This window comes from Meleagris gallopavo, chromosome 2 (assembly GCF_000146605.3).
Source record: "Meleagris gallopavo isolate NT-WF06-2002-E0010 breed Aviagen turkey brand Nicholas breeding stock chromosome 2, Turkey_5.1, whole genome shotgun sequence".
In the NCBI taxonomy this organism is placed as follows: Eukaryota; Metazoa; Chordata; class Aves; order Galliformes; family Phasianidae; genus Meleagris; species Meleagris gallopavo.
Genome location: NC_015012.2, coordinates 52,623,523 through 52,647,052, shown reverse-complemented (window position 1 = coordinate 52,647,052; position 23,530 = coordinate 52,623,523). Strand labels below are relative to the sequence as shown.

The window sequence follows — 23,530 nt, the reverse complement described above, 5'->3', positions numbered from 1 at the left end:
ACAAGGAACAGCCCCAGGCAGCACAGCCTGATCGTTTGAAATGCCCAGCAAAGGCTCCCGGGGAGCCAAAGCTCCTGCTGCCCATCTACTGCTACCAGCCAGCCACAGCCATGCCACGCTGATGCAGGTCAGTCCTTGCTAGCACTGCTCAAACTGCTTCACTACTGCAGACAGCAGAAAGAAAACCCACCATCCACACAGACACAGGCAACCACCAGGGGAGCCAAAGCAAAACTGCTTGTGAGCACCCTATGGCTCTTGGGCCACATTCTGGGCCCATATTCTGTGCCCCCCTGCAGCAGATGTTTAACTGACCACAGCAGAAACAGCTCTAATTGGACTCAAGCACATCTTTTTGGTGGAGATTTTGGCGGACCGGTTGATTCATTTTAGTATCAGATCTTTTAGCAGCTAATGCTACAGTTGTAACTTATGCATGTTTTCCTCAATGCACATCTGTAGAAAGACACATCTACCTGAATGCATGTGCATATAAACACACACATCCATATCAAGTGCGTTAACACTGGCTGACAGTTTTACTCATGGCTGATCAACACCGAGGTTTCGGTTCTGATAAATGAAGTATAGAGATTCTAATGACTAATGCTTCATCTTAATCAGTTGAAATATTTCCAACACTTGCAAGACTCCCTTAAAAGGGAACCTTGGAGTAGGTCTCTCCTTAGCGCAGAAACACGCTGTCATTTCATTGAACTTGGTTGCTACTGGCCACCAAGGTCAGATATCACTCAGAGGAGATTCACAGATGGTCACAAAAGCGGCTCTTCTTAGGAAACCATCCTAAACTCATTCTTGCTCTCACTTTTGTCACACAACCTTCAGTTTGAACTTCCAGGAACTTTCCCAGCAAAGATGCCAGAAATTGGAACGCACCTCCAGCTGCTTTCTGCAGGTAGACATGCTTTGGAGAAGGAAATAAGAGCTTACTGCAGGACACAAAGAGGACTGGCATGAGAGAGAAGCTGTACTCATCCTGCAGCTGTAGATGCACGAGTCTTAAGGGCAATTTAAGTAAATGAAACAAACCACTACTGCTGGGAATAAATGCATGGACTCTGCCCTATAGAAAAGAATCCATATGCTCAGCTCTTCTAATGTGTGAGTAGCCAGTCACATTAGGAATGAAGGAAGTTGATGCAGAGAAGTGAATATACGGATACTTAGGATTAACTGTTCCGTTGTGACCTTGGAGGGCCAAACCTGAAAGAATACTCACAATCTGCACTACACTTCAGGGAAACTAAGTGTGAATAAAACTGAGAAATCAGTTTACTTTCTCATTTCAAACCTCCTATGGGCATTTCAATTCACGGAAAAGAACAAAAACATTAATTTTGTTTTGAGCTCATGAATCCCAAAACCCATGTATATTTACAACAAAGGAATACAGGCATCTTCTTTTAGAAGCATTATTCTTCTAAGTAGAGGGTCCTTAACATGCTTAGCAGAACTGCTTGAACTATTACTCTGAAGAGAGGACACACAGAACAATTTCTGTTACAGCATGAAGTACCATACTTACAGATTTCCAGAACGCACAGGATGCTTCGACCCCAGCTTCTCTGGGAATAAAATGGGTTGAAGACTCTCATCCCTGGCTTTTATGATCCCATTAAATAATTTTCCTCTTTTAAGGCATGGTGTGATTTCTTTAAGAGCAGGCATTGGGAAGCTCTTTTCAACAGACACAAAATTGTATTTCTGTGAAAAGAATATTCACATGTGCAAGTGTCCTAGCTGCATTACTTATCTTCTTCCTGAGATCTAACAGATACTTATTTTTTTCTACCTTAAAGACATTCAATGGGAACCAAGGGATAATTTCTAATGTCTTGACTGATACTGTATTAAAGAAAATATATCCACCCGTGCTTCTTTAACATGCTGATAAAGCATGGATTAAAAAAAGTAGCATCAATACATTGAGAAGCAGCATAGTACATTTCTGTTACAACAGCTATTCTCCTTAGGCATAATGACAGCCTTGAGTCTACTGCTTTGAAATACAGAATTACACAGCACATGACCAGAATATTATCACAGAACTACATGTGAGTGTTGCAAAAATTTGTGGGCTTAAAAGAGACTACAGATTTTTTTTCTGTAGAGGAAGCACTCTAAACTCAGATTACAATGCATATCCAAAAAGCCCTATTTATCTTCCTGTTGACAGACGCCTTAGTTTAAGATTAAATAAAACACAAGGACTCTATCTACAGTTGTTCCTGAGGGATTCCTAGTTTCTTTAAACTACTTCCAGAAGTCACAAAAATAAAAGCAATAGCCTGCTAGAATCTAATTCTACCAAATTCTAATACTAGAATCTAAGAAGCAACCTTAGAAGGCAAAATTGCAAGCAATTCGGTTTTGTACTTCCCTAGCTGAAATAGCAAGAGCAACAGGTGTTAAAGGTCTTAAGGGAAATGCTCCATTCCTCGGGTTTGTATTTGTACAACCATAATATTTAATATCCATATTTACTTGGGGCTGTATATGGTCACATACTCCACAATGTATTTAGTATACTTTCTTCTATTGGTTGGAATTCAATTATTTAATACACTTTGTGCTTCAACGTTGCTAACAGATCACAGCAATATTTGATTTTCATATATATCCCCAGTTTTAGATGTGGTAAAGGGACAGCTGCCTTGCCAGAACATCCTTTCCAGTCCAGTATGTTAAATATAATATTCTCTGTTCCCTTATCATCCAACACAAATACTACCTTCTGTGTCACACATGAATCATCTACCTCCCTTCCTTTATACTCACAAAAAAAGCTGTGATCAGCTGAGCTTTCCAAGCTATAACTGGTTTTTATTTACAACATTACAGTTACCCAGAAATCAAAACCCTCACTGGCCAGTATTTTCATAACACATCTCGGTTATGTTAATAAAGCAACCTACAAAACGTCTCTTTTCCAACTGAAATGCTGTCTTTAAATAAACCTTATCTCTAAATCTGAGTGCCTCCCAATGCCTATCATCTATAAATACACTTAAATGTAAAAAAATCCCTCCTGCTACATTTGTACAACAACAATACAGCTCACAAAAATAAACATCAGCCTGCGTGAAATCAATGTTTTTTCTACCCTTTTCAAAATCATAAATATATTTTTTGTTTTCCTTTTCCCTTGGAAAAACCTGGAAATTTAAAGGCAGAACCCACAAGCAAAAAATACTGATTATCTACAGTTAGGCTACATGCTTTTTATCTTTGGGATCACAAAGTATTTATTCTAAATAAAGTTTGTTTGTACATGGAACCTCAATGCTTCCAAGAAAAACAGATAAGTTATCTGCAGCACAGAAGAGCAAAATGAGACAAAACATGGAAGATTGCTAGTTCAAAGGCACTCAAAGAAAAAATGCCAAACTGAGGAACACAAACTACTCCAATAAATACAAAACCTCCCAAGCACTTCTACTGAAATTATGGGATTACTCAAAAGTTTTCAGACAATTGCACAAACAGAAATACTTCAGATCAGGTTTGCGACACACACACACAAAAAGCAATTCCCACTTCTCTGCGAGAACAAGACAGCACAACAGCTACTATTGCACCCAGAGCTTGCCCTTACACTTGAGCAGACAAACGACGAGATGACATTACTTAACTATTTTCCTGCATTCAGAACTTGCCCTCAGCTGAAAACTGTAGCTACATGAGCTCAGAAACTTTCCAGTCACTGCAGAAACTAATATACAAACTCTGGTGATCTGTTCCGCTGTTTTCAGTAGGAAATTTACATATGAATTACACACCGAATTCCTTTGGGCCGATAAACTTCTGTACTTTCATGAAGAAAATACCACTTCCTTGTTATCGTCCTCCTCTTGCTATTCTTTGCTATCATAGAAAAAACAACTCTACCTCTAAAATCAGCAAGCATAAAGATAGATCCATTTCTTGTGTTTGAGTTTATTCACAGAAACAGAGGTTTGGGAATAAACAGGTTTCAAGAGATTTGAGGCTCCCAGATTTTCTGCCAGATAGAGACTCCGGTTACCCAGCTACCACGTGCGAAAGTGCCAACACAGTAATCTGTACTGGTCAAGAAATCATCTACTGCATTTCATCTGATCCTTAAAGATGTAAAGAGGGGTATATAATAGCCTACATAAAGACTGATGTTAAGAGCCTGACAGCAAGATTCAGATGCCAAGTTATTTCCTAATACTATTCATATTCATTAATCATCGTTAATCAAAGAATGAGGGAACGTACACAGAAGCTAAAAACAGCACGAGACTAAGGTGTTTCCCATGGCACAATACAATGCAAACATTGTTTTTGCACTCAAGAATACAAATGCAAAGATTTCATAACCGTGCTATGTGTAGGAATTCAAAACAAACCTTACCTTATTTTAAATTGCACTTCTATTAAGAAGTCACACTGTTCTAGTGCAAGGTGGCAGGAAACATGCCATCTTCCTTCGGCAGAGTTTTCCAAATGCCCCTGTGTTCAACTAAGTCTAGCTCTGCTCTGTTTTGTTTTCACAAGAGGACCCATTCAGCACCATGTGCTCCTTTTCAGCTGTCAATAAACAGAGGGAGTGAATTCCCCAGAGCTTCACAAAGCTAGTTAGGCATAGCCATTCATTTCTTCAGGAAAACAGGGCATTGATTTCAGCAAATTCCCAGGGAGCAGCTACAACAAAGGGATCAAAGACCCACCTCCTTTCCTGCACGGCTCTCAGAGGAGCAGCGACAGGTTTCCTGAAGACTGGGCTGGAGCCCCAGCGACCACCGCGTGCTTCATTCACACATCACCTTCTTACACTCCCAGGACAGCCCCAGTGCAGACCGTGACAAACCCCTACATTCAGGCAGCATAATGTACTGCACGCTAGTTCATCCAAGGATAAAAAGGAAAACAAGCTCCAAGGGAAGTCCGCTGCTTCCCTGACTGGTTGAGCCTCAATAGCTGCAGACATTTTATAAACTCTCCTCTTTTCTGCCCTTAGCTTCTCCATCTAAAACAGAGAAATACAGCTACCTCCAATTCATCGTAATGAAACTTCACTGGGATGCTGACTTTTTTGGATTACTTCCACAGGCTTGAAGACATAGCTACTGGAATTTGAGGTCTGGCCTCAGAAGCCCCTGCATTGTGTAGCCATGACATTTTCTTTGTGTAATTTGCTCCAGACTGCGGCTTTTTTTTTTCCTAGGAATCCAACGGGGTTTGTTCTGGTTTGGTTAGATTTTTATTTTTAATTATAGATGTGCTCTTTGTTAAGGAACAAGATTGCTAATCCTAGGCTTTGACCTCGTTCTGAACCAAGCATTACAGACAGATGATGCTGTGGTTAAGCTTAGGGTTGGGGTGTTAAAACTTCATGGCTACTGCTGCCATCAGTGCCACAGACTGCTTCCTGGTGCTGAGACCACTTGGCACATGGTCCACATAACTAAACACCTCATCTTCACCCAGGACATTGTCAAGCTGTATTGTTAATACTTCCAGAATAGTAAATTCATCTGCTTCTCTGGGCAGCCTATTTCAATGCATAATCGATCCCATTACAAAGACTTTTTTTTCTTACATTCAAAGGCATTTCCAGGAAGCAGACCATGGCCATTGCCCCTTGCCTCACCATGATGCATCCTTGTGGAGAGAGCACTTCCACTTTCTTCTTCACAACCACCATTTTTGTACTGGAAGGCAATGATCAGCTCTTCCTGAGCTTTATCTTCTCCACGCTAAGCACAAACAACATTTTCAGGCCTCCCCTCACATGTTAAGTTCCTTAACCTAGTGATCATTAGGGAAAGCATGACTGATGCTGAGACTGAGCTGAAGAGTGAAAAAGGAAACTGCTAGGGTATAGTTTAGCTAAAATGGATGAACCAGCTTAAATCACTGAGCAGAGTTCAAGGAGTCTTAAGTGATTCACACCAGAACTAATGTGCAGTCACCCTACCCTTTCCATTTTTTAACAATGTACTCTTGACAGCAGTTCTGCCTGTTGTATATGAAACAGTCACCCATACTACATTCCTTATGAATCTTTTAGAGTCCTTTCTGTATCTAAAGAGAACTCAAGCGTGATGCACAATTGCCAGCTGGCAGATGAAGTTCAAAAATACCACTTTCTGAAATAGCTTGAAGTAAATATATCGCCTCCACAAATAGCTGTTATTTACCAGTCAGCTGCTACTGCTTTTTTTTATTTATTAACTGATAACAGTTATTGACAAAAATATATTTTTTCCTTGTTCTTCATTAGGAGGGAGTGAACGCTGACAAAATGGGTTCCCAAAATGGCAGTTGAGGCATTGGAAGGAATCCAGAATAAAGTATTTAAATCAGAGCAATAGGCATAGAAAATATGCTTAATGCTGCAGATAGCATAGGCTCCAGTGACAGAAGCACGAGTATCAGGCAGATCCAAGAAGTAGCTCTTTGCAGAAGTTATGACAGCAAAGTATAAGAATATGCCACTTGCATATTCTTTGCTGCTAAAAAATGATGGATAATTGAGATGAGGAGTGAGACTTGGATGTGATTTGGATAATGATGTCTTCGAAAGACAAGAGTTAAATTGACAAAGTTAAACACCCCAAGCATATCACTTGGTAGTAATCTGGGATAGTATCTGTGCAAAGAGAGATGAAATATTTAAAACAGAACTGTGATTTTTAAAGCCTCAATGAATCTGTCTGTTCTTATGCAGAGGCCAGATTTTTACAATTTTACTCATATTAAGTCATGCCTTACTCCAAGAATAATCCCACTGATTATAATGGTAATATTGTTCCACAGATGTCTCAGAAGAAACGCAAATGTAAAAGCAGACTTTATATTTAAGATAAAAGACATCAATCATGAGCACATCTGGGAATTTGATAAAAACATATGGTACAAAAAAATCACTGTGAGATGACAGAAATGTACTTACATAGCAGGTCTGTGGACATGTTTACAGATCAGGCATAGGAAACCTATATAAAATAAATGAAAAAGGAAGATCAGTTTTCTGAAGTAGCACTGTTCCTGTTTAAAATTCATGCTAGTTACCATGCACATCTTTTTTTCTAGTTCTCTAAGAAACAGGGGGAACATATCTAGGGAAATCTAAATAGGAAAAATTTCAATTAGTAAAGGAAAAGAGTGAATCTGTCTATTATTAACTCCTTAATATATGAGCTCATTTCATAAATGATGTGAAACGACATTAAAGTAATGCATTTAATTAAGTTGGAACAATTTGCTATACTCCACTTTTTCATTAACATGTATTACAAAAACAGAATTTTCAAGCACTGTGTAAATATACCCCACTGCATGCCATTTTGTGTTTAAGCCTGCTGCTTCTGGTATTCATCTTAAGTATCCTCACAGCGAAGTCAAAGGGAATATTAACTACACACAGGATAAGGCACTTTCTTTGCACTCCTGAAAGACTTCTGCAGAGTTTTAGTTTCCTGCTGAACTCTGCTCATCTTGTTTCCCATTTGTCCACTGTTTTTTTTTTCTTGAAATTTTACAATGGTCAGAGAGTTTATAATAAGAGCAGAGTCTGCCTTTGTAGTAGTTGTCTCAACAGTGTCTACCATTGTGGAATCTCAATGTGTGGATACGGATGCTTGAAGCAACATAAATAATAAGGCAGGCACTAAAATGGGGGCGCACAAGTAACAGTAAGAATCACATCAGCATATGCTGTTTTGCCGCGTCCAAATTTTGGGTATGGATTGAAGGTACATACATATGATTTAAGGTGAAAATTCCCCACTGGTGAAGAAAATGGTATTTTGTTGCTGACTGGAATGGCTCAAAGATACAATGATTACTAGTCAGATACTTCCAGATTAACTGGAACTGGTCAGTAGAACTGAGACAAGAGAAGCTTGGAAGAAGGAAATACAGGAAAAACAGAAAACAAAGAATGATAACTGAGCAAGAAACAGACTCATGTGGAATACAGAAGTGGTAGGTAAATAGGAAAAATGCAGAGCACGATGAGGAAGAGAGGAGCCCACTATGGAGAACACGCCAAGAAAGAAGCTGCGACTTTGCCAGGTGTATCCATCAGCAAGTTGAGGAAGCTGCTATCTAACTATCTCCTGCAATTTAGGAGCACACCGTAGTAATATTTTCAAGCCTGCGAAGATAAAAATCCATTCTGATGAACAGTTATAAGCATGTAAGTTGCTACCTGACCTTGAGGACATACCACTTGTCCCTGGATAGACAAGAAGCCACAATGAGCATTACCCCACCATTTACTCAATGATTTGTGTACAGATCATGGCTTCTGAGCAACAGAATAATTATGCTGATGATATTCTTGTTTGTAGGTGATTAAAGACCCAGTCTAAGTTCATGACAAGCAAAGTTACTGAGTCAGAGTTGCTATCTTACCATGCATCTCATCACAACATAATCAAACTCCCATGTACTTAAATTGTCAATTCAAGCATAAAAGGTAACATGTAGGAAAACACAGATTTTAGATGCTTCACTCTGAAACTGGAAGAGTTCTGACTTTGAAATATACAGAGCTACCTGGTGTTTGCTTCCCACATTCTTAGCCATGCCTTTCAAGCCTACACTGCCTTCATGAAATAGATGACAAATACATGCATTGCCCTTTACAAGGGACAGGGGTGAAGGATAGCTAATGGGTATACTGATGAGTCTTTATTCTCAAAAGTTCTAATTTTCAATGTAGAACCAAGAAAATTACTCCCACTTTTGGGATGCATATATTCCCTGACATAGAGGAGACAGTACTGATAGGGAGAGTTCATTAGAGACCCTCAGCAGGGAAGTTGCTACAAGGAAAGATGCTTCAGTTGCTCACACATAAGCATCCAGTGCCTTCTGAGATGTCCTAGGATATCTGAAGCACCTACGTCAGGCTGGTAGACATAATGATGGATACACAGGAAAATGAGCCCCTTCTGGACCAGCAGGAGGGCAGGATTACCCAGGACATCTCAGATAACACTAGAAGCTTATGTTTAAGCAAATGAATCAAGTCCTACAGTATTGCCATTTCTCATTTTACAAGAAGCCAGGTAGAAAACTGGCAGCCAGACTGCTAATGCATCCTTTCTGTCTGAGATCAAGGGAACTGAGGACAAAGCATGAAACAGAAGCACCAACACTTCAACTTTTCTTCTGTAACTTCTATCTTCTGCCAAAACAGCTGTCTCTGGTGAATACATAGTTTAGTATGAACTGTCTACATGCAGTGCCGCTCTAAGACAAAAGACGTGAGACAGAAGCAGTAAAGAAGCCTGGATGCTAAAGAGACATGAGCAAGTCCTCTTTCCCAGATGAAAACAGTCATGCTGAGAACAGGGTTTCTAAGCAGCAAGTTTCCTGATTTCTACTAACCATAAAATACTTCACAGTTGGACTCCATTCTGGCTAAGGGCGAGGCACTTGTCTATGATATCAATTTCCATGAATGTAGGCTTGCAGAAGGAACAGCAGACTTTAATGGCATCCATATGTGACCGTACTCTCCCATCCCTTTGCCCATGCTGACAGTCTCTGAGTGCCCAAGTCTGGCACTTGGTAAGCACACAGTTTGCAGACCTCCTTGAGGGCATCCCAGTTGCAGAAACACAAACTGCTCACAGAGCACCAGAGCAGCAGGTGCACCAACACAAGGAACTGCTCCTCTTCCAGCAGTCAGTCATGTTATCTCTGACAGGGTGAAGATAAGTGCAGCAAGGAGTATTTGCAGAGGCAAGGGAGTGTAAGCAGAACTAAAAGCTCCTTCACAAGCTGAGCCAGACCTTTCCTGCACTTACCCTCAACACAAACTCACAACCTCCCCTCCTTCTAGCTGCAGAAAACCACCATCTCTCCTGCTCCAAGGTCAGCCCTTTGGTGTATGAAGGTACCTCTTGCATACTGTACTGCCCTTCAATCAAGGGGATAACAACAACACACAGAATGGCACATGTAGAGTCACAGCAGTCTCTTCTTCTGTGCCAGCTAGGCACAGTGCCTGGTGGTTTCTGGCCACATTGGCCACTTGTCAACCTAAACTTAGATGGTTGGCCTCTGGCCATGCTGGCCACAGTTTAACATTCCTGTTGACCAATCTTCTGTGGTTTTACTTGTAAACCACTTGTAAACCACACCAGTCTTTACACAAAGCATTGCAGGTATATCAACCTAAATTGCCATGCTGCTCACAAAGCCAAAGCTTGTTTGTGGCTGCTTTTCAAATACTGACATGTTTCATCAGTGGAAGGGCAGAAAACGACAAGGAACAGAGTGGGGAATGTTTTCCATGCAAGGAAACTGCAGCCCTTACAATTAATTTGAGGCAAAGTCTTCCGAGGTTCTTGTGTTCTTTCATTATCAGGAAACTGGTATGCACTTATGTGCTTATCCTAAGTAGGAATTGAAGTTGAATATGATAGTTAACAGTGTTCACAGAGGGCAAAGCATGGGTTACAGGCTCATTGGATGAACAGAAGTTCAATGCCTTGCGGTGGCAAGCAGCATTTATGCACCGGTAAAAGAAGTGAAAATGGGTTCTGTACTGCCTATGAGGAGAATAGGCTGTGGCCTATGGAGGAGAATAGGCTCATTTCTGCATGAGGCAGGTAGGAGCAGTTGCAATGAGAACAGCTGTCATATTAATATGCTGTGGGTGATACCCTTGCGTTTGCATCATGATCTTGTATCATCTGCCGATGACAGGAGAACACACTGTCTGCAAGAGAGAACCATGTCATTCACAAAGACCTGGATGATGACTTTTGAACTATAATCAGAAGTAATGATTTGACATCATATGGCTCAAAAACGCACCTCAGCATCATGCCACATGCCAGAGAGATGCATTAGTTCATCAGTTGCTGTAAGGCTCTTCTCTTGATGCCATGAAGCCATCTCTCCATTTCCTCATGCAGATGAAAAGGGGAGGCTGCTGTTCTTCAGGTATCTGAAGAACGTGCAGTAAAACCTGTTATAGACCCACAATAGCCTTAAGTAAAGACAGATGGCTTATTCTTATCTAAGCATCTTTTATCACACTATAACTGAGTAAAGGTAAAATGCAAGTAAAAGCATTTTTTCAAGACAGCTAAGTAACACACTTGCAGATGTCTCTAAAATACACATGCACAGATGTGACAGGAAAACCACACTTAACCTACTTATATCAAGATTAAATCGGGAAGGACTCTTTCCTCCCCCCCAATAGAAACTGGTTGCCCAGGCTTAACTTTCAGCATACCTTATGCCTCAGGTTGTATTCGTTAGAAGAAAACACCTAATGCATCTACTATACTGCATTAGAATCCCATTAGTGCTTCCTACTTGTTCTCTTTTGGCTATTGCTAGCTCTCGTGCTGGGCATTTCTGCTGAATTCAATTTTGTTGAATTCACAAACAGGAAGGAAAATCACAACAATACAGAAATGAATTAAGTATTAATAGAGTATTAACGGGAGAAAGTAAAACACAGAGCCAAAGTTAGTATCAGTCCCAGATGTGTATCCAAAATCAGGATTTGGCTTGTGATATTTACAATTCAAACAGATCCCACAGTACATTTTTGCGCATTTCACACCTACTATAGGTAGGTATAGAATCCTTTACCATAGAAAGCATTAAGCATGAAATTATAAATCCTTTTATAATAATCAAGTAAAACAGCATATACTTGTATACTTACTTTACTAAAATTATATTTTGTTTTTTCAAATCATGGAATTATTTTATAATTATAAAACAGTGAATGAAATGTTTATTCCCATCTGGCATCACTTTCTTATGCTGCTGGTGGCAGGTCACAGCCAGACGGATGTCATGCTCACGAGGTGACCACATGTCACCCCACGCAAAACTCTTTTACCATTGTAACATTATAATATTTTTCTTTGTTCTGGAGGATACTGACTCTTCCCTGATGGGTCCCATGCAACGTGTAAATACTTGTGTCTCAACTCTAAAAATCTGGCTCATGGGTACTGCAGAAGTTCTTCATATGGAAGTCTTATTTGTAAATATAAAAAATAATGAAAATCAGGAGCTCTATATGGAACATCTGTCTTTTACAAAGGACTAAGTAGAGGTAAAAGAACGGTGAGCAAAATCTTACGAAGACAGTGGGCAAACAATTATGCACTCAAGGATATGGTTTCTTTAATGAAAAGCAACCAAGAGCACTGTCAACGTCCAGTGACTTCATGAGACTGGACATGCTACTGACAATTTTTTCATCAGTTAGCTGTTATTTGCAAAAGTTACAGAGTATTAAATTTCAACAGAATACATTAAAAAACTACTGCCTTTTCACTCCTTACACCAACCAATTGATATTCCAACTAGTTATGACTAGTACATTGAGATGTAGCACCATCAAATATGATCCACATATATGATCCACATATGAGCCAAACCTACTCAGGTGTATTTTCAGTTTAAGAAAAATATATTTAAAAAAATCAGAACTTTCATTAAAAAATCCATTTTACATCCAGTGACTTGGAACTAGAAACACAAGGATCAAAAAATTCCAAACCTTGTTCCTTAGAAGTTTTTCCTGTTCTGAAATATGACACTGTCTCTCATCATTTTCCTAACCTTCTATCACTTGATATTGGTCTTCTTTGGTCAGCAAAAGATATACAGCAGACAATGAAGCAAGTACTTTCTTCAGTATCTTTAAACAGAGATAGCAACAAAAGATGCCAAGGCATTATACCAAAGGGTATCTTGTGCTGGTCTTCCATACTAAGGGCTTCTGTGTCATTTGGCTTTGCAAAATCCTCCTTTTTGACCATGATCCAGAAAAGGATTTCTGCATTTCCCATGTCTAACTGCCACTGACTTTCAGGGAACTGTTTGTACATGGGAAGATAAACCCACACTTCTGCTTCTGTATTTTGCTGGGTCAAGATCAAGGCACCAATTATCTTTCTAGATGCTTGTTTTCTTCTGAGAATCAGTCTTTAAAGTGTGAGTTTTAAAAAGCCCCAAGACCCAGGAACATTCCTAAAATAATTTGCATTCCACAGCAGAGGGCAGAAACATTTCCATTTCAATGAGTCTGTGGAGAGGATTCTGGTCTACTAGCTGAAACTCAGGACTGAGCTGGCACAAAACAAACACAAAACCCACTTGTATGAAGTCATGTGAAAAAGTATTTTTCCTGTGAGACATTCATTCTCAACACATTGGCTAAACTATTCTCATCATTCTCAACTCGAATTCCAATTTTCCCTTTAGGAATAGGCACTCACTTTTAGGCAGGGCAGCCACTGACAGATGAGCAGATTGATAGGGAGATTTCCTTGTCTGTGTTCTCTTTGGGGAGCCTACCTCAAAAAGTCAATTCCTGGAAATAAAAAAAAGGTATACGAAAGTCTTGGCTTTAACACTATCTCCTTGCACAAGCTCACTACTAATACATCAGAAGTTGCCAGCTTTACAAAAATGATGACCAGCAGACCAATGAGGCAGTGGGCCCACATGCTCCCACCTACTGCCACAATCACATCTGTGACCAGAAAGGGCAGATACGTATTTAGTAAACTTCAGGAAATCATAAAAATAGATTTGTCATCAGAAGGTTAACACTTTGCACACCTTGCCCAGATTATGCTGATTTAAAAAATCCCAGTTTCAGACACTCACAAACTTTTCACGTATCTACAACATGATCCAGATGCATCCCCTGTTTCAGTGTAGTGTTGCAGCCAAATTATGTAAATACTAACGTTCAATGTATTTGGTCAAATATCACTTTCAGAGTCTTGCTCTTACTTTTAAATAGCTTTAAACTCCAGTGCTGGGAAAGCATCATTTCACCCAGAAACTACCACAAGTTTTCACTTGAAAAAGGAATTCAGGTAGAGAATACTGGTGGTTTTTTTACTATTATTATTGATAAAGCATATTAACTTTAGAGGTGCTATTTTCATGGTATGCTTGGAATGCCTGTGGTACACAAGTATAAAGAAATTCAAATTTTCCAAAGACTGATTATATAATTGACTAACAAAAGTTGTATGTTCCCAAATATTATTTACCTGTTTCCTTCCTTTTCCCTTTGGTTATGACACCGTATGACAATTCCAAAAATCAGCAAGGGATGACTCAGACTGCCGCTGAATAAATGCAGATACAGATTCAAATTCAATTCAGTGAATCACCATTCATAGTCAGCATAATCACCTATCACTCAGGTATAGGAAAGAGTTGGTCCCCACTGTCAGCTAAAGATGAGTTGAAGCTCTTGTTTTCCCAGAATGACAGCATGCAGCACAGTTATAATTAGATTTCTTCTTTTAGAGGCCTGGATGCCTTCTTACTAACTGTACAGTATACACAAAGCCCCTTGGGGTCCTGTGCCACTTCTTGCATGTGACTCAAGTAGTCCAAAAATAAAAATAAAAATGTGGCATTAAATGCATAATGTATGCTTATTTAAAATTCTAGCCTTCTGGCTTCATCCTGTACAGTAACATAGTCCTAGTCTTTTCTCTGGCAAGACTGAAACTTAAATAAATGCAAGGCAACTGGCTCTTTTCTATGCAAGCTTATTTTTTCAGTGTTGGAGACTGTAAGAAGAAGTAGGAAATCAGAATAACAAGGCCAATGCTGAAGAGCCCGCAGAGGCTGGTAGAGGACAATTTCATAGCCACTATCTCCACTGAACGAACAAAACAGTTAAAAATAAGTGACTATCAACTCTCATATCATTACTAAATTAGCTACATGAAATTTGGTGCACCACAGATAAATACTAAGTATAAGAACACACTATTTCTTCAATTAAAAGTTACCCTGATATAAAAAATCTTGTAACAATAAACTAGAAAAAATCGTGCCATCTCTGACCTTTCCTTAAAAGTTCACCAATGGGTCACTTGCTGTTATTTCTTCACTCAGTAGCATGACCTCTTCAACTCCAACTTTGACATCTAAAACATTTATTCAGTATGGTCCAGTGAGTTAACAAAAACCCAAATCCTTGACATCTGCACCTCAAGTTATCGAAAGATCATTTCAGTGATTTATAAAATCTGTATGAACATAATCTGCAAGATTTCATGCGGGATGTAAGTCTGTAGGTGGAACAACTTTAAAGTTATCCAAAAGTACCCACTATCCAGTGCTTAGATAGTTTTGAAATGTACTTTAGTGATTGCATCATGACATTACAGTCTCCAATTTCACTACAGTGTTTAAAAAAACAACAAAACACAGGGGGAATCACTATGATTCAAGAGTCATTCTCTGCTGGGACAAACTGAAAGCCCAGTTGACATTTCTTAACTATGATATTGATTATGCTATCCTGTAAACTCCAGGAATTCAAATTTTGAAGATCCCTGTCAAAATAAACAATTTGAAAATGACTATTGCAATTTCAGATTCTGAAACCCAAATACATGACTGGAAGTATGACAGCAACCTTAGCACCTAAATAAATCCACATTTTTTTGCTCATAGCTTGGAATTTAGAAAAACCCATTATCAAACTATAATTTTAAAAATCAAAGTAGATTAGAGGAATAATTAGTGCAAATGACTTACTGTAAAGGCAATTCAGAAACTTATACAGCCCAAAGAATTACTGAATTTGACAAGAAAAAAAGTTTAAGTAATATATCCTGCTTATATTTTTACAGATAAAAAAATGCACTCTGCACTGTCCTCAAATCTTTTGTGAACTGTTTTACTGATGAGCACAAAATATTTGAAATAACTTCATTTTTACACTCCATTTTATTTTAGGAAGTTGATAGTCATTTCTCTAATGTCCTATTTTAAAATTCCTTAAATTTTTAATAAAATTGATTTTAAGTGGTAATAAATGATGTTATGTAAAAATTTGTCTGTATGGGTGCTGAGGCTTGCAGAGACCTCAGTGTTCTGTGACTTAGGCTTTAATGTTGACAAATCACAGAAGTTCTAAGCTCAACTTACAGAAGAAAAATAAGTTAGTCTTCTCTTTTACTGTAGAATAAGACAAAGAGTGGAAATCAATTTATTCGCTTGCTTATCCTTCTTTTCTTCCTGTCTGTGTCTCTGGTTTGGTCAGGGCAGTGTCTCTTCATTATTGTAAAAAAAAAAAACAAAAAAAGCAATACATTAAAACCAGGCTACAATTTTATTAATAAAAAAGCTCCACAGATCGTAGCAGACTCAGCAGAAAAATCTGTAGAGTAACTCATGCATTAAAAAGGGAGATGATTCTATCTATCACTCACACTAGGGATACTTCAGAGTGAAGAACAGCATGTAAATATGTCAAGTAAAGATGATTTCCAAGCATGAAAATTATTCTTGTCACTGGCAGCTGTTGCGCGAGAAGTAATAAGGTCCAGAAGCCTGGCTGGGCACAAACAGTGATAAGAATATCATTAAGATCCATCTGCAACCTCAAAAACACTGAAAATTCCTCTGCAATCTTTTGTTCTAAACAAAAGTTCAAGTCCAAAGCGAAGAGCTTCCAAAACAGGAGAGCCACTATAGCAGTAGAAAGCGTTTCACCACCTTCCCAGTCCCAACTGAGCTGATAGAGGCAAAAGCAGAGAGCATTCTTTAGAGCCACAGAACATTAGGATCTCCAGATTTTATAGTAGTGGCAGGCTAGCTTTGCCTGCTTATTTACTTGTGTTGTGAACAGTGACAGGTTCGTAAAAACAAATGAGTTCTGAACCAGACAGAGTATTTCCAGTAAAACTTATTTTTGCCTGAACGTACTCAGCTGCTGAAACCAAAACATTCTGCAGAAATGTATCAGTTTCACTGGCTCTGTGTATCAGCACTACAGGTTTGCGTCGTGAAATTCTTAGTTGCACTGTCCTTCACTTGGGAGAGGACAGTCCCCAGCGACTGGAAATCCTCACCTGACACTGTTTTTCCAAACTCCATCAGCACCGGCCCTGAAGGCCGCGGGAGAACAGCGATCTCTTGTCAGCGCTTGGCACCGCCAGAATGAGAAGGCCCGTCCTGACTGCCAGGTCTGCAAGAAGCAAGTGATGCATTCACTCTGGATACATCGTGTACTAGCTGTAAAATTTTTCCTCCATGGAAAGCATTCTGAAAGAACCATGGGGAGGAGCGGTTTTATTCAAGTGCACTTGGATTCATGCTGGCCTGCAACCCTGAGCTTTTCCCGGATGAGCACTGGGCATACAAAGAGGTAGTGTTTCAATGGGCAAATCACCTGCTGCCGCTTCACTGTGAGAGGTATTAAGTCACCTGTTTAATTAGTATGGGTGATTGCTGATATTTCTAAGAGCAGCTGAAGCAGAAAAGAGCTTATACTGGTTCTTCTCAGCTCCTTGATTTAATTGCTTAGAAATGTTAGTAATCTTGGAAGGGGTTCAATGCATTCTCTTCACTCAACAACACAGGTGAGCCACGACTCCCACAGAGAGAGAAAATACGGAAGGCCAGAAAGCATCCTGCACTGCCCATGCAGTTTGTAACATTAAAAAGGTCTCCTGAGACCTCTTGGCACAGAAAACTGAGCTGAAAGCTAAAACTCACTGAAAACTAAGTTCTGTTTGAACACTAAAAAAACAAATCTGTTCTTCCATCTAAGAGTTTCTCTTTTGTTTCCTCGGTCTGATTTCAGTTATGTTTTTAGAAACTCTTTAACCTAATACTTTCCAGTATGTCACTCTCTTTTCTTTGCCTACTGTCTGTTTCCAATCCTTTGTTCAGCATCATCGCCCTCTGACTGCAGACAGCCTCAGCACAACAAAGGTGCAGAGATGGCTCTGGAGGTGATTCCACCTGACCCTGAACACAAAGTCACCTCTTGGAAGACAAAACTATAGACTAACTTAGCTATATTTTTAATGTGTACTGCACTGGTCCTTCAACCATTTATTATTCCAGGATAATATAATGCTTAGATACTTGATGTCCTCCTTGGGTGTCAATCTGTCAAAGCACTGGCAAAACACAATTTTAGTGATTTATAAATCACTTGCTTATTGATGAGCCTTACAGTATGTTTTAATCTTTAAAAAAGCTCTATTAGTTCTAAAGTTATTTATTTCTGTAGGATAGGACTGGACAGGCCAAACAAGTGCTGTAGATCACATACAGCCGCAGTGATTGAAATAACATTCTGGCTAAACTAAGCCAACACAGTTGCTGTGACAGTTAATGAACCAAAAATGCATGTGGGACTTACACTGTTGCAATTCTCTCTAAAACATGTCCACCATGCACTTGCATAGGACATCCTTGCTCATTCCTCAGCAGTCCCTCAGCACCATTCATAGCAACAGGAACCAGGAAACGAGACTGAGTGGAGGAGCAAAGAATACTGCTCCACCACGCATTCTATTTGCTTGCTACTGTATATGGTATGCCACATTAGATACCACTACTCTTTTTCCTAAGTGCTATTCTCTTACATGTACTGCAGAAAAACAAAGCACATCTATACTGACTTCGCTATCTATGCTGTGTCACAGCAGTAGGAGGAGATGTTGGGTACTACCTTTGCTCTAGGTATTGGGTACACTGCTCAGGGGCATCATGGGCATTGCTGTATCCTCTGTGTGCTTACACACAAGCCTCTAGCTTACCTGTATCATGCTTGTGACTTTTAAGCCCAAAGCACGTGGCTGACCATGCTGGTGACAATACCATCTGCAGTCTACTAGCTGCTATGCTGCATTTGCTGCAAACAAGTTTCCCCCACAGTTCTTCAGATGGTTGTTTGAGAGCACTGTAGGATGGGACAGAATGAAGCTCCGTGAATATTAATCCGTGAATAACCTGGCTATTCAGGTGTCATTAATGCTCCCAAAGCATCAGCATGCAGCCTTCCCCAACTGCTGGCATCACTAAAGAGACAATGCACAGTGCCAGCCATGCAATGAACAGTGTGAGCCACATCACACACAATGCTTGTGATAGGATGGGTCAGGCAGGTCAGCCACAACACCTCTCAGCACACAGACTTGACATTTAGCACTAAAACAGCTCCATGTGCTGTCTCGAGAGACACCAGCTGAACTGCACTCAAGTCTTCCCAGAAGAAGCCCCACTGCCCCGCTTACGGCAAAAAGAACAGTGCCAACCTAGACAAGACTGATGTACTACTGTAAGGGATAGACACTCTATCATATCTCAATATACACAAGTGACAACTTTGCTGCTCCTCAGAATATACACATCTAACAGGCAAAGAAGAAATATCTTCTTAGAACAGACCTAGTCCCAGCTTCTTCAAAGAATGGGAGGAGGACAAAATGACTGCAGCAGGAGAACTGAGTCCCAGCAATTGGGCTGGGCTGAACATCAGCACTTGCTCTCTCACCCTGTGGGTCAGGCAGAGCTGGGAGGCCTTCCCCAGCACTTAATCATTGGAGAGTAAGGACCAGGTGCTGGTCCTAGCAGCAGACCATGGTGCTAATCCTGAGACACCCTGCATCCTCATTTAGACTCCAGCAGCAGCCCTTAAGTTAAGATGAACAAGACAAAATGTACACAGATCCTCCTCTTCATGACTAATCTTTCAGGCTCTTCACTGACACAGTCAAGAACTAGAATTTTCATTTTTGTTGTTTATATTATCATCTCAAAGATCCAGACGTTTTTCTTATACATGCAAATTGAGGTTCTCCAGAGGAAAAAATGGCAAAAACAAAGAAGTTAGACACTGAGTTACCAGCCCAGAATGACTGACCTTATTTCAAACCCTTTTACAACCCACAGCAAGGACTGGAAATGTATTTCATCCGCGCCAGAGTTTTTAACAGGCTTAAGCAAGAGAATATGGTGTCAACAAGTCCAGGGATGCCTTTTGAAAATCATGGATTCTGAGTGGGATAAAACACTGTGAGGTAATCAATCAATGCTCTTTCCAATTCATTAAAACTAAAAATCAATGTCTTTTAATACACTCTGTATGGTATCATAATTTCAAGCTTGGAATTACGAGCAGTTAATGCTATTTGGGAAGTATACATTTCCCTGTCTCATGTTGTTTGTGAAACAGCTTCTCCTAAATAGTGTTCCAGGCACAGGAAGGAGAAAGATACAAGCAGATCTACTCTGTCCTCCAAGACAGAATTAGTTTACCAAGGCATTCTTGATCTCAATTTAGCACTGCAACTCTTGCTATTTTACAAAGAGGGATCAACTTGCACAGGACAGGCAGAAAAATCAAGAGAAAAGAGCAAACTGCAAAATCACAGAGATAAAGACACGTGGAAAGAACCGTCCCTTTTAGATTTTCCTGTTAGAGATATCTGCAAACCAAAACATGCTTTCAACACAAATTCCAAGTAGCCCATATTTAAAAGGATGCACTGAAGAAAGGTAAAAGTCAGTACAAAAAAAAACAAAACAAAAAACAACAAAAGCAAAATATCTCATTATCCTTGGGATGTGCAGAGTTAAATGTCATGGTCAACTTCCAGGGTTTTCCCAAGCAGAACTCAAGGAGACTGACCTTCATTCTGTTGTAACTCTTGTTATTTCCTGCTAGTTACCATAAAATAGCAGTATCCTTGGCATCATGCTAAAGAGATTTCCTACCTGCTTACACACACACAAGCAGAAAAAGAAGAGTTTTTTTTCTGGGTTTAGTGATAATTAAATGGTGTGGCCAGCTGTGGCACGTGCTTAAGCAGAAGTACGTGACCGCTGCTCCCTTAGCATGTGGAGCTGTCTCATTTGATTCATGCTTATCTTAGAAAGCGGGAACATCTTAAAATAAAGCCTGAGTGGAGCCAGGAGGGAACTCGCTGGCAATGCATGCTTTAAATACACTCCAGTTCTGCAAACATCTTGTGAGCAAGATTAAGCTTAATGAACAGGATTATTTATGCCCACAAAGTCAGGTGTAATGTGAAGTGCTAGTACAAATGAAACTTATAAAAAACAACATCAGCAAAGTCTGCCCAAACTGCAGAGTGTGTATTCACTTATGGGTGGGGTGAGGGCTGATGGTTTCGGGTTTTAATCATCAGCCACAAAGTTAAGTGCTCGAGGGAAAGACAAGGGGGGACAGAGTCCCAGGTCCTGGCCCCTGCAACGCACTGTAGAATAACCATGTCACAGCAGCTGGGAGAACTACCTTACACTTCTCCCTCCCACACAGCCCTGACAGGGCAGCCAGGGGAAGAAAAAACAGGTCTTTACAAGGATGGGATTCTCTACATGGCAGATACTGAACAGGAAGGAAAGAGAAGTCACCATCTTTAGATAGGGAGCATTGGTGTGTGATCCACTGGCTTACATGCCTGCAAAATTAACGCTAACAAGTGACCACATTAAAAAACAATAAGTCTATCAGAAGCAATACACTCAAAGCACTTCAACTCATTTTATTTTAAAAGCAGAGCAATTTTAATATACCTTGAAGAAGCCCACATAAGGCTTCAGCCTGGAGGTGTAAGCACTTGATTTTACTTTTCTGCCTTAAGAGGTAATTCTTGTTGTGCTTACATGCTTTCCTGCACACAGCTCTCCAAGCCTCCCATTGCCGGTCTCAATATGTGTAGCTCCACAGAAACTGGCAGTTCTCACATCACTTACAGCTTTTATTCCCATTCAACTCATCTTCTTCTTACATGAACAATCCCACTTTCTCAATGTGCAGTATTTACCATAAATTCTGAATGACTAGCTTCTGTTCAAACGTCAGAGATGTTTCCTGAGACCACGTAAAAATGAGAACACTGTGACAAACAGTCTCTTACTCAGTCATACTACTCCAGGATCTGTACTAGTTCCCATTAGGCTTGCAAATGAGACTTCAACTGTTTTGACTTACAATGCAGGACAATTAAGTGCACACTAATGATGGAAAATACACCTAATGCATAGCTGCAACTCAGCAGCAAGTACATGCAATATCAAACAATAATTATACCATTTGTCACTGATTCTGTCACTGTATCCATACTCCCATCTTACACACAGCTTCCAGCCTGGCACAGCTCACTGCATACTCACAGCATTGTGCAGGAGCAGCGTCCAGCTCCTCCAAATCATAGAATTACAGAAACACAGAGTAATTAAGGTTGGAAAAGAACTCTATTATCATCTAGTCTGACCATCAGCCCATCCCTACCATGCCCACTAACCACGTCCACATCCACTCAGTTCTTGAACACCTTCAGGGATGGTAATTCCACCACCTCCCTGGGCAGCCTGTGCCAGTAGCTCAGCACTCTCTCTGAGAAAAAATTCTTCCTAGCATTCAACTTGAACCTCTCCTGGCACAATGTGAGGCCATTCCCTCTCATCCTATTGCTATTACCTGTGCGAAGAGGCTGATTCCAAACTCACTACAACTTCTGTTCTGGTTGTTGTAGAGAGAGATAAGGTCCCTCCTGAGCCTCCTCCTCTCCAGACTAAGAAACCCCAGCTCCCTCAGCCATTCCCCATAAGACTTTTGCTCCAGATCCCTCACCAGCTTTGTTGCCCTTCTCTAGCCATGCTCCTGGGCCTAAATGTCTTTCTTGTAGTGAGGAGCCCAAAACTGAATACAGTGCTCACTGGTGCGGCCTCACCAGTGCTGAGTACCCAAGGATGACCACCTCCCTGCTCCTGCTGGCTACACTATTTCTGATACAAGGCAGGATGACCCTGGCCTTCTTGGCCACCTGGCACACTGATGGCTTGCATTCAGCTAACACTGCGGATGTTTTTCCTCCATCCCAGGCCAGTGCTAGGCTACTCAAGAGATCAAATGAGGATTGGCAAGGTGAGGGAGAAGGTGAGATCTGTTCTTTGAAGCCCTACTGGTCTCTCATTCAAAAGGCTTTGCAGTGTCATGCCACACTACTGGTTCCAAATGAGCACCCCCTCTCCCAGGGCCTTCAGCACAAAGAATGCATGAGCAGCCACCAAGTCACCAGGGCACCACTTGACACTTGGTGCCACCACACATAACTAGGCATCTGGGACCCGGAATGCATGTTCTTCTGTCAGTCGCTGGTAGAACTGAGCACCAGGTCCCACTTGCTGCTGGCAATCCTACAGCCTCAGCATTGAGGGCTCTAGGGGCCATACAGGTCTGGCGCCTCTTCCTTCCTCATTCTGTCAGAGCGGGATTTGCTCATCTGGCAGTGTCACCACACACATCCTTTCCTGCCACTTCCTGGAAGGAGGATGTGTGTGCTATTTGTATTTCCTATTGAAGACACTTATCACCAAGGTGAGATAAACATATACAAATATATATAATGTATATGCATGATATAAGTAAGATGTATCCAAAACACAGCTTGTATTTTGTCCTACAAAGTCCTTTATGAGTTTTAGAATACCAGCTGAGGATGGAATATTCTATTTGAACCCCCATTTTAAAGACATACTACACTGCACCCTTCACCAAATAATTCAGATATCTTCTCCAATTGCCTTTTGCAAGGAGCTCCACACTTGTGTTCATGTCACACACGGAAAGCGACAGCCCTTGGGAAGAGTCTGGCTGTCCTGAATGCACTCTTCCAGAAACACTAGTTGACATTTCACTGTGAGACGCAGACTTTCGACAGAATAAAGACCAAAA

General features: G+C 40.4%; 1 long non-coding RNA gene across 3 annotated transcripts; it reads right to left on the bottom strand.

Annotated features, from left to right (window-relative positions):
- Positions 1 to 22,070, bottom strand: LOC104909742. 3 transcript variants are annotated; one of them, XR_792563.2, is made up of 6 exons: positions 16,884 to 22,070; positions 14,055 to 14,132; positions 13,266 to 13,360; positions 10,828 to 10,981; positions 6,944 to 6,986; positions 1 to 4,575 (listed from the first exon to the last, which is right to left on the bottom strand). It is a non-coding gene; the product is annotated as an uncharacterized LOC104909742 (long non-coding RNA). The 3 variants fall into 3 exon arrangements; XR_004158910.1 differs by having other exon boundaries at positions 14,055 to 16,999; positions 18,585 to 22,070; XR_004158909.1 differs by having other exon boundaries at positions 14,055 to 22,070.
- Between the last annotated feature and the right edge of the window lie 1,460 nt (positions 22,071 to 23,530).